Here is a 9,532-nt window from a genome sequence, read left to right on the forward strand (position 1 = left end):
CTTCAAAGGGAAAGCTATTAACATCAATAAGAGTATGTGACAAGAACAAGAGGCTATTAGGCTACAGGGCAGTGCTTTGAGATAGGTTGGATAACAAAGCAAGGACCAATTGCTACTGACTACTTTGTCCCCAAGCCTGTGTTTACATCAGCAAATGTATTGATTAGATAAAAAGCTGTTAGTGAGGGCTAGAAGAAGGACCAGCTCAGCTGGGAGCAAAATGGGGTTTTTAGTCTTTAGATATCTGGCAGAACTTATCTGTGTTATTACTTATTTCCTGAGGCAAATTAGACATTTTTAAATTGTGCGTTCAGACTCCCTATGACTGAGTAAATGAAAAAAAATTCATTTGCAGTTTACAGTTTTAAGTGTAGAGTTAATTTTTGGCAGGTTTGCTAACACTAAAAATATAGAACACTTTGGGCTAGAGAGATGGCTCAGTAGTTAAGAGCACTGACTGTTCTTCTGAAGGTACTGGATTCAAATCCCAGAAACTGCATGGTGGCTCACAGCCATCTGTAATGAGATCTGTCACCCTCTTCTGGTGAGTTGAAGACAGTTACAGTGTACTTAGATATCAAGCTGGGCCGAGCAGAGCAACCAGAGTGAGCAACCTTCATTCCCAGCAACCACATGAAGGCTCAAAACCATCAGTACAGCTACAGTGTACTCATATACATAAAATAAATAAATTAATTAAGTAAAAAAATACAGAACACATGTCCTGTTCAAAACATTCTCTATTTTTAATGTTGTTATAAGGTAACGTAAACAGAATTATACTCATCTTATTAAGGAGTTAAAATGAGGCATAAAATTAAGTCCACATGTAAGACTCAAAAAATAATTGATACTAAATACATATTTTGTACTAAGATTTGCTAGATGGTTTAGGGTCTTGGCCAAAATGAATTCCTAAGTAGCAAAAAAGCTTGAATTAGAATTCAGGACCCTTGTTTCTTAGTCTGGATCCTTCTGATCTGCTCTTTCTTCTAGTGAGTCATCACCTAAAACAGTCCTTGAAGGACACTTCTGAACTCTTACTTGGTGTGAACAAGACTAAAGAGAAGCTTCAACATCTGATGTTTTGTACAGAACAGCATCCTCTTCCTCTTCCTTCTCATCTTCCTCCTCCTCTTTCTCCAGTTTTCTTTCTCCTTCTTTCTCCTCTCCCTCCTTCTCCTCTTCCTCCTTATTTTTCTGTTCTCCCTTCCCCTCTCCATTCCTCTCCCCACCAATTAAAATCCCAAAGTTAAACTGAGGAGAAAGAAGAAAGCTGAAAAATTCACCAAAACCTTAAGGAAAAAAATTGCTTAAGTTTGTCTTCTTAGCTTTCATTTTTAATCTTTCTGTTTTCTGGAGCCGTGCATTTTGTTTTTCTAAGATCAAGAAAAACTGAATGAACAACTGCTGTCCCATACACTTCCATTATCGGGGAAGTTGACAACTTTACTGCCTGTTATTTATTTTTTTGTATAATTCTCTCTATTTTATGTAAAAATCAGGATTTTTTTAAACACTCAGATTTTAAGCATTTGGAGGGCAAAAACAATATCATCCCTGCAGTTTGTACAAAGTAAAGAAAAACATCAATTTTTACTCAGCATGGCCATTTTGCTATTTTATATTAAGGAAACAATTATAAAATGCTAGTATTTATTAGCTAATACATATTTACTGAAAGAATTCTAGTCAAACTCTATCTCAACATGCTCAGTAAGGTATATATAGGGCAAATCATAATCAGAGGATATGACTTAATGAATAGAAGACTGAAGCCTGTGCCAGAAAACAAAATGTTTTTATTTTTCTTGAAAATATTCTTTAAAACCATAATTATTTCTTTTCACATTGTTAGCCCAAAACTCTGTTCAGTAATATGATAGTATTACATCATCCTTTTAGATTAATTGGATCTGTTAGTCATGAAGGCGTCTGTGTTAATTAGCTTTATATTACTTTAACAAACTACCGGAGTTTACCAAGAAGAAAGCTTAATTTTGATTGAAGGCTTCAAGAGTGTCCATTGGCTTTGCCTGTGATGAGGCTAGTGTATGGTAGGGAATGTTATGTAGGAAACAGTGTCATAAGGTAGCTAAAAAGCAAAGAGAACAGGAAGAAGACCAGAGTCCTACTATGCTTTCCAGTGCCATTTTGCCAAAGATTAGATGTCTTCTCAGTAAGTCCCATCACCTAAAGACAACATCACCTTCAAGTGGTCCCATGAGTCAAGAAAACATCTTCAACACATGGCCTTTAGGGGACTTCTTAGATCCAAACAATAGCATTGTTTACTTTGGCATATTTTGCTATAAATAGAAAAGTAGCTGGGCTCTTTCCAACCATAAGCTTCTCTCTGGAGAAGCTGGGTCTACTGTATAAATTCCTGGGTCCCATATGGACAATGGTGAGATTCCTAGATGTTCTCCATTTCTCCTAAGTGATACTAAAGATTGTGGGTATTTCACATTTTGAAGTTCAGTTAACTGCGGCTGCTGTGAGATGGAATATCTTAGAAGCAATAACAAGACAAAAGATGTCGCCCAGAAGATTCCATTATGAGACTAATAGCATTGTAATAGCATAGGTGGGTGGATTTAAAACATGTTTATTCTCTTATTTTAAATACTGCTAATAATAACATAATCATTATTAAACAGTGTGTGATGATTTATTTTCAATGTCTACTTGGTATGGTTGAAACAAACTCCAAGATGAAAGCCAGCCACCTTCTAGATTTCTTTTGTTCTCCTCCCAAACCTCGCCAATTGATCACAGCTCCTCACCTCACATTCACCTGTTATGGTCACTGGAAGTCCTCCGAAGACATTTGAAAACATCTTGTCTTTGAAGTCTACGGAATTTCCTGTGCCACACATCACCATGCTTTCTCTAACTATGACAAGTGATAGAAATCATAATGTATGCTGTGTTGTCTCAGCAAAAAGCATTCACCTACTAAACCAAACACAAATTATTACCAAAAGGAAGAATTTGAAGGTTCCGATAATGTAGAGTTGGAAATATTTGAGAAACTAGAAACGCTAAACACCACCTATATGATTTTTAGATGTAGACTGTGCATATCAAACTAGAATGCTGTTACCTCATATGCAAGTTCAGCTGATATGTGTTAATTTCAAAAGGAGAAATATCATTTCAGCCTGACTTTATTCTAAAAGACAAAGAATTTAAAATGTCATGAAAATACACAAAGTAGTAGCAAAAACACGAAGGGCTCTTTGTTCTTAGCTATGTCATCATATATTCACGACACACATTTATATTTCTTTGTCTTTCTCTGCTTTGAAGACTGAGCTATGTATATATTACACAATTCATTATTATTTATTAACTACCTGAAATCATGCATTATTAATTAACTGTCTCATTCTGATATTGTAAAAATCATGAACTTCAGCAGACTGGAGTGACACTCCAGCAGGCACACTAGGGCCTCATTCAGAGCAGTGCCAGAGGTAACAAGGATTTGACCCAGGGATAACATCAAATACAAAACTTGAACGTCTTGTACAAACATAAAACCAAACTGACATACAGCCTCTCTCTGTTTTGGACCGAACATGTCTGTGTCTATTTGGGTAAAACTGTTGGATGCATACTTTTTGGTGAGCTGTCAACAGCAAAGTGTAGAAACAGATGTGTTTCTGCTCTTTCCATTATTTGGGAAGCAAGGCCAGCTGTGCTGGGATTGTGTGCAAAGGATGCTCTCAGAGCTGCCTCTGCACTTGGGGACTTGGAAAGGCTGGCTGCCAGAACAGCATTTTATCAAGAACATCTCTAGACAAGGGTACTGGGCACCATTCTGAGTTAGAGTTGATTCAGCTTCTTGAGGTGTCAACATTCTGTGTCAAAATATATGCTAAACTGGGTACAGGCACTCGGGCTTTGATTTACATGAGAACAACTAGTTTGGAATCATATATTGTCAAAATTTGAAAGCCTATCCATTATAATAGTGAATGCTGCTTGTTTTATTTGGGAAGCAGATAGGTGGAATCCAAGAATACAGTTCTTGTGTAGTTCTTCTAAGACTCTGTGGCTTGGGAGGACCAAATATGTGTTTTCTAGACACAATACACACAGTGGGGAAGAAACGGGGCATATTTGGTGAAAGAAAAATAAATCAAAGTATAAAAACAGCCTTCTTTTATGTACTTGCAAGAACCTGACAATATCCAGATGGTATGGGTTTTTGCATCGAATTGGTGTTTTATGTGCAGGAGAGTTATTTTGGGGCCCAGTTTGGGAAATTTGTCACAGAAGGTCACTTGTCTTGAGCTTTTACTTCCTGTTGCAGGAGCCTGGTGTTCACAGAAGGTAGATTCTTTAGTGTACCTCTCTCTCTCTCTCTCTCTCTCTCTCTCTCTCTCTCTCTCTCTCTCTCTCTCTCTCTGTGTGTGTGTGATTAAATGTGCATGTGGTTGGTGGTTTTCTGCCTTTCCAGAAGTTGGCTCTAGACAAAGAGAATGTGAGAAGGATGAAACTGCATTTATTTGAGCTGGGGATATATAGACTGATTGGGGAGAAAAAAATGACAAAGGAGGAAAACATCAAAAAGGCATATATTCCTCTAGAAGTTCTCAAACCACTGCATCTCTGGAGAGCATGTGGGAAATTTTTCTGTAGAGGAGAAAATTGAGTGGGCTATGACAGGCCCTCTGAACAAGACTGCACTTTCTGCTTTAAAAGAAAGCTCCTATGTTTTCGTTAGGTAACTCTGATTTCGCAGAATATCCTCAGAATATCTTCCTGCCAGTATTTCTAATAAGAAATAACACTTTGTAGTCGTAGAGTTCATTTTCATAAACTACACACAGGTCTCACAAGCTCTTCCATTTGTTATTTCTTCTCTCTACAGAATTCAAAAGACTGTTTCTGAAGTTATTTTAACAGGAGAATGAGGAAGAAGAACACATTTAAATATGGCTTCCTAAATGTCCTGGCATGACCTCTGACACTACCACCCACTCAAGTGACAATGGGCAGACTCAAGGAGAGCATTCCTTACCCAACTGAGCAGCATTGGATCTGTTCAAATGTTGTTTGCTCTGGAGTTCCTATTCTTTCTCCACCCCTCCTCCCAAGTCCCACTCTGTTTCCCTCTCCCTCCTGCATGCCTGGCTTTAGAATGTGGTTATTGACACCCGATTAATTCAGAGAAAATAGTCTCAGCATTACCATTGTAGAATAGCTATTAAGAATACTGAAATAAATTGGGTGAACAAACTATCAAGAAAGTGTTAATTAAATTCCAATTTTGGTTAAGTCTGTAGATCTTTTAAAGCCATGTTATCAAAAATAAATATTTCTACATTGTTGCTACTGAGTATCCTGTACTTGCTGTGCAGGGAAGGAAACCAAGAACTCCACAGAATAAGAGCAGAAGGCAATGCCTGAATGCTGGAGGAAAAGCCCTGTCCCTCATCTTTCCTATCTCCAGGGACCGCTGGAGCGCACAGCGATGTTTTACATCTCCACAACAGGATCTGCTAGAAACAGCTTCTACATTTGCACCGTGGTCACTTTCTAACATTCCCACCTTTATGCCGGATATCTGTGCCTTCTCAGGATTTGCTAGTACCTTGCTTGATGGAAAGTTTACACAATTACGGAATGTGAAAGCAGAACTTCAGAGTCCATGCTGACTGCAGCTTCTTTACTTGTAGATGAAATTACAAGGCCAGAAATGTAAAAAGGGCTGAGCCTTAGTTTCTCTATCTTGACTGTGTTGGTGAGCAGGCACATCCTCCAGTAGCAGAGAGAGAGACCTCTCTCAAGGAGGCCAATGTCTCCTCTGAGGTTCTACTTCCCTTCTACTGAAGGATGGACACCTTTTGCTACCACAAGTTCTGTCTAGTACTTTCAAACCCATGTAGCCTCTTTCTTTAAACCTCCACAGTGTCTGTCTTTGTACCACATGGATGTTTGGAGCTCAGAGATGCCAGAAGATGAAGTAAAATCCCTTCAACACATTTTGATCCATTGTGGTATTCTGTAATAGACCCTATTTTCTTCAAGGACAGGTTTCTTTGAAGAGTGAAGAACACACTTATATTTTGGTTATAGGGATAAATTGTGTGTGTTAGAAATTATTCAGACTCAGAAGATTGTATTTCTATATTTAGGACTCTCTCTCTCTCTCTCTCTCTCTCTCTCTCTCTCTCTCTGACTCTGTCTCTCTCTCTCTCCCCCCATCTCTCTGTCTGTCTGTCTCTGTCTCTGTCTCCTATTTGGAATTCATACATGTTGGTTTAAGAATGATTAGATAGATATTGTTTTTCAGTCCTGAAAATGTTTATATTAACTGAATCTTTTCTGTAATTCTGTACAAGGGATCAACATTGGCATCCATGGGGTTCCTAAGACTTTATGAGCTTACTTCACAGAGGCCCACTCAGTTCTTCAAAAGGTAGAATAACAAAGATGTGAATATTTTGAAGAGTCTTCCTCTTTTTGTATCACATGTGTATACATTAGAGACCATGGCAATTGTCACCATCATCAAAGTTAATCTTTGTAATAGTAAAACAGTCTGCTTATGCATCAAAGGCCAAGTATATGGAAGTTACCAATAACATTTTGTTACAGACTTTATCTAGAGATAACTGTCATTTAGAGGTTGAGGGGAGATTGTAACTTCTCTGACATATTTAGGTCTAGCTCACAGTCAAAGATTTTTTCTTTTTTAAAAAATTAATCATTTTATTTATTTATATTTCAAATGCTATCTCCCTTCCCCATCTCCCCTCCACAAACCTCCCATCCCCCTCCCTCTTCTTTGCCTCTAAGAGGGTACTCCCTCACCCACCCTCTCACCCACTCCTGCCTCACCCCTCTAGCATCCCCCATCTCTAGGGCATCAAGCCTCCACAGGACCAAGGGTTTCCCCTCCCACTGATGCCAGCTAAGGCAGTCCTCTGCTACATATGTAGCAGAAGCAATGGACCAGCCCATGTAGGCTCTTTAATTGGTGGTTTATTCCCTGGGAGCTCTGAGGGGTCCGATTAGTTGATACTGTTGTTCTTCCTATGGGTTTGCAATCCCCTTCAGCTCCTTCAGTCCTTTCTCTAACTCTTCCATTGGGGTCCGATGGCTCAGTCCAATGGTTGGCTGTGAGTATTTGCATTTGTCTTTATCATGTGCTGGCAGAGACTCACAGAGGACAACCTGGTAAGGCTTTTATCTGTAAGCACATCTTGGCATCAGCAGTAGTTTCAGGTTTTGGTGTCTGAGGATGTGATGGATTGCACAGTGGGGTGGCCTCTGGATGACCTTTCCTTTAGCCTCTGCTCCATTTTTGTCCTTGCATTTCATTTAGATAGGGACAAAATTTTTGAGATGGGTAGGTGGCTCCATCCCTCAACTGGAGGCCATGTCTATCTACTGGAGGTGTTCTCTTCAGGTTCTATCTCCCCATTGCTGGGTATTTCGGCGAATGTCATCCACATTTGGTTCTGGGAGCCTCTCATGTCCCTGGCTTCTGGGACTTTCTACTGGTTCCCCAAGTTCCTCACTGTTACTTATATTTCTACTTATTCTCCTGTCCCTCTGGACATCTCTCCTGTCTCTTCTCATACTTGATCCCGAGGGTCTTTTTTTTTCCTCACCCTCTCCTCTCTCTCCCAGATCCCTCCCTCCCTATGCCTCCCATGATTATTTCGTTCTCCTTTCTAAATGGGATTGAAGCATCCACACTTTGGCTTTCCTTCTTGTTAAGCGTCATATGGTCTGTATGTTGTATCATGGGTATTCTGAGATTGTGGGCTACCATATATATCCTTTGGGTCTGAGTTACCACACTCGGGATGATATCTTTTGTTCCATTGATTAGCCTACACAGTTTGTGAAGTCGTTTTTAATAGCTGAGTAGTATTCCATTATGTAAATGTACCACAATTTCTGTATTCATTCTGGGTTGTTTGCAGCTTCTGGCTATTATAAATCAGATTGCTAGGAGCATAGTGGAGCATGTGTCTTTGTTATATGTTGGAGCATCTTTTGGGTATATGCCCAGGAGTGGTATAGGTGGGTCTTCAGGTAGAACTATTTCCAGTTTTGGGAGGAACCGCCAGATTGACTTCCAAAGTGGTTGTACCAGCTTGCAATCCCAGCAGCAATGGAGGAGAGTTCCTCTTTTCTACATCCTTACCAGCATCTGTGGTCACCTAAACTTTTGATCTTAGCCATTCTGATTGGTGTGAGATAGAACCTCAGTGTTGTTTTGATTTGCATTTCCCTGATGACTGAGGATGTTGAACATTTCATTGGGTGTCTCTTAGCCATGTGAGATTCCTCAGTTGAAAATTCTTTGTTTAGCTCCCAACCCCATTTTTAATAGGGTTATTTTTGTTTTCTGGAGTATAACTTCTTGAGTTCTTTGTATATTTTGGATATTTGCCCTCTATCAGATGTAGGGTTGGTAAAGATCTTTTCCCAATTTGTAGGTTGCCATTTTGTCCTATTGACAGTGTCCTTTGCCTTACAGAAGCTTTTCAGTTTCATGAGGTCCCATTTGCCAATTGTTGATCCTAGAGCCTGAGTTATTGGTATTCTGTTCAGGAAAATTTCCCCTGTGCCGATGTGTTCAAGGCTCTTTCCCACTTTCTCTTTTATTAGATTCAGTGTACCAGGTTTTGTGTTGAGGTCCTTGATTCACTTCGATTTGAGCTTTGTACAAGGTGATAACTATGGATCAATTTGCATTCTTCTACATGCAGACTGCCAGTTGAACCAGCACCATTTGTTGAAAATGCTGTCTTTTTTCCACTGGATGGTTTTGGCTTCTTTATCAAATATCAAGTGATCATAGGTATGTGTGTTTATTTCTTGTTCTTCAGTTCTATTCCACTGATCTACTTGTCTGTCTCTATACCAATACCATGCAGTTTTTACCACTATTGCTCTGTAGTACAGCTTGCAGTCAGGGATGGTGATTCCACCACAAGTATTGTTTACTGTTGAGAATTGTTTTAGCTATTCTGGGTTTTTTGTTAATCCATATGAAGTTGACAAATTCTCTTTCTATGTCTGTGAAGAAATGAGCTGGAATTTTAATGGGAGTTGAATTGAATCTGTAAATTGGTTTTGGTAGGATGGCCATTTTTACTATGTTAATCCTACAGATTCATGAGCATGGGAGATCTTTCCATCTTCTAGGTCTTCTTTGATTTCTTTCTAGACAGACTTGAAGTTCTTGTCATACAGATCTTCGCTTCCTTGGTTAGAGTTATTCCAAGACGTTTTATATTATTTGTGACTATTGTGAAAGGTGTTTTCCTAATTTCCTTTTCAGTCTGTTTATCTTTTGTGTAGAGGAATGCTACTCATTTGTTTGAGTTAATTTTATATTCAGCCACTTTGCTAATCTGGTTGGTGTTCACTGGTGGGAATTTTGGAGGTGCTTATGTGTACTATCATATCATCTGCAAACAGTGATACCTGTATTTCCTCCTTTCTGACTTGCATCCCTTGGATCTCCTTTTGTTGTCTAATTGCTCTAGCTAGAGCT

The sequence above is a fragment of the Mus caroli genome, chromosome 10 (assembly GCF_900094665.2).
Source record: "Mus caroli chromosome 10, CAROLI_EIJ_v1.1, whole genome shotgun sequence".
Taxonomy (NCBI): Eukaryota; Metazoa; Chordata; class Mammalia; order Rodentia; family Muridae; genus Mus; species Mus caroli.